The following is a 3,287-nucleotide window of genomic DNA, read 5'->3' on the forward strand; positions in this document are numbered from 1 at the left end:
ATTGTACCAGTTAATCTTTTTGGGCTCTGTAGAACTAACACAACTGTGATTTCCTTCAATCATCCACTGACTATAAAGATGCATCTAACTCTTCTAAACAGCATATAACCATCTACAAAATGATGTCAGTGATGCAAACTACTTGGGGTATGGTTTTGCAAAGATACTAATGTATTAAAGGCAAGAAATGGTGGTTCTTAGGCATATTTAAGTGAACATTATTTTTTATGTTGTCATTAAAATGTAACAACAACATATAGGGTTTTATTTTCGGATAAGTTTAATCTTGTGAATTCTTTCTTCAAATTGTGTTTGCTGCATTTTGGCTCAGTGATTGTTTGTGCTTTGTCATGATTCTTGGGTTTTTTTACTTTAGGAATATCAATGCTAATCATAAAATCTCATGCTCATCATTGTTTTCAAATTTTAATTTTTGTAATCCATAAGTGTAGATAAAATATCGCTCCTTTTTTAACTTTTGGTTTTACTTTTCTCTATAGAATATCTTTCAGAAAGAACAGAGACCCTGGAACCCAGGTCCCTAGTTTATGGTCTTTGTTTATCTCATAAATATAGTGTTATAGTCTAATGATTCTTAAACTTGCTTGTTTAGCTTGGCATATTTGGAAGGTTATCTTCTATAACTGTTATCAACTATCATTATGTAACATTTGGTTACATTTTTTGTAACCAAAATATTTTATATATTTAAAATATTTTAGTTCCCAATCTTACCTTATAATGACTTTCATCATTATACTATATTATCTACAAAAGGAGTGGGTTTATTTTGTGTGTGTCTGTGTAAAGTAGAACAGAAAGTATTATTTATTACCTTATTAGTAGGAAACAAGATTTATGAAGTCACATGCTAATCTCATTTTTTAAGTAGTATGAGAAACACTCAGGGTGCAAGAGTTGCAGATTCCATTCAACGGCAATCCTGATCTCATAGCATATGCGTTGAAATATGGTTGATTGAATATTAATTTCTTTCTAACCCTTCATCAGTGTAAAGAAAGATTACTTGTCTTCTTGGATTATGTTTTTTGTGATTATTTTTACCTCCAAGTAAATCAAACCTATAGTGGACAAGATAAAGTTAAAACAAACAAATTACAGTTTATATTCTTTCTGATTAAATAACTTACTATATGAATCATTAAATCTCCTGTAATATGTTGACATCTACACCTAGTCTCAGAATCTCAAAACTAGTTTTAGAAAAGCACTTAGCCTTTAAACTGTTTTAACTCTCAAAATGGTTTTTAAATATCTGTTCTCAATAAACTCATAGTTGGTATACACATCCTACTTACTTTCTGGGAATTATATTTTACAGTAGTATGTTTATGAAACATAGGCAGCCAGTTTTAAGTAGAGGAATATTTTACAGGGAATACTTATTCCACAAGTTTAAAAACTCACTATGCAATATTTCACAAACCCTTTTCCAGGTGCTTGCTATTAGAAAGTGATCAGTTTCCAACTCATCTAAAGCAAGAGGGAAGGACAGAACTTATGCACAGATCAAGTTATGAATTCACTATGAATTACTCCTCTTCCCTTGGAGGAGTCACTTACCTGCTTATTAGGAAAACGTACATAAAAGCCAGATTAAGATTACTTCTCTCCTATAGTTCACAGGTTCTGTCTGTATATAAAAAAACAGAAGTTTTAAGGAAACCTATGAAGAACTTTCCAAATACAAGCAGTCAATGAGATTTTTTTCTTTGACTGTTTTACCTCAGTTTGCTTGAAGACCGATAGCTTATCTTCAGGGTAATTAGAAAAACTGCAAATATTAGCAATAAATGCATGTATTAACAATGACTGCCACTCAGAAAATAAATAGAATCTAATGGCATGCTTCTCCTAGTGTGCCATATTGGGATTTCAGAGGCTAGCGCATGGGGATGTAGAGAGAAATATAGACACCCAGAGAGCTCTGGGGAGTTCCCCCAGAGTTTATCTGAAGATCATCATCCAGTTTTCTTAGGGAAAAAGCAATTAATCAACCTTGGGGAGCAGGCTAGTTTCTGTATCGTAGAAGTTTAATTTATTTCTTAATGGGTAAATGAAAACACAAAAGTCATACATCTTAATGAAGTACCAAGCAAAGTTTCAGTAAATAATGTTTATCATAAATGTTCAAGTCTGGTTAAGAAGGCCTGTCTTCTCAAACACTATTTGTTTGTGGTAAAAACTGTAAAAATTCTCCCTCTAGCATTTTCATTTCTTCTAGAATATTCTTTTCATTCCTTTCAGCATTTTCAAAACATAATACATTATTGTTTTCTACAGTAACCCTTGTGCCCAATAGTGCACCTCAGCTCTTTGTTCCTGGCATAATATCTAATGATCCTTAATCATTTTTATGTGCTATCCTTTATAATATTCTACAGAATGTTGTATATCACATTTTACAAATAAATCTATTTATTCCTATTTACAACAAATTAAATGTTAAAATTTTGTTGCATTTTTCTGTTATTTTTGTGTTCATCTACTCATTTATGCTGTGCATATATGTTATAGGAAGAATAACTTGAAGAAACCAGTTCTTTCCTTTCTACACATAGGTCCCTAGATTTAAACACAGACCCATAAGACTTGGGATAAAAACTCCCTTAACCACTATTCTATATCAATAGTCCCCATTTGTTAATTCTTTATTATTGAGTTATATAATTATTTTTATAATCTGGAAATTAATTCCATTTGAAATAGACAATTTTGACTATGTTTCCTATTTTGTATTTTTTCTTTTATTTTATACACTATTTTCTTTGCCAGGCAGTATTTTTAATCCTCAAGACTATCATATTTTTGTTTGTTTCTGCATGTTATGTTTTCTGTGAGACTATAAGAAAAAAATTAGACATATTGCAATGCAATATCCTCAGTTGTCTTCCCTGTATTTCTAGTAGTATTTTCATAATTTTTGTCTATTATCTAAATAATTCTTTTATTTTGAAGATAGTCCTATATCTGAGACATTGAAGGTTATGCAGTGTTTTTCTTCATGTGGATATCTGGGTCTCCCAGTAACATTTACTGAAGACAGTTCCTTGTTCCAGTGCATTCTCTTGGGATATTTTTAAGCATGACTTGTCTATGAATACAGATTTCAATTTTAATTTAATTTTAATTAAATTAAAACGGTTTTGTTAGTTTTATAAAGCCCAGGAAAAGTTAACTGGCACAATGACGTATTAAAATAAACCATTTTTACATAGTTACTAAACTCTCTCTCTCTCTCTCTCTCTCTCTCTCTCTCTCTCTCT

The 3,287-nt window shown here is 31.0% G+C and overlaps 1 pseudogene; it reads left to right on the top strand.

Moving 5' to 3' along the window:
- LOC113456532 overlaps window positions 1–3,287 on the top strand; it is a 4,684-nt pseudogene that overhangs the window by 312 nt on the left and 1,085 nt on the right.

This window comes from Microtus ochrogaster, chromosome 8, assembly GCF_000317375.1.
Source record: "Microtus ochrogaster isolate Prairie Vole_2 chromosome 8, MicOch1.0, whole genome shotgun sequence".
Taxonomy (NCBI): Eukaryota; Metazoa; Chordata; class Mammalia; order Rodentia; family Cricetidae; genus Microtus; species Microtus ochrogaster.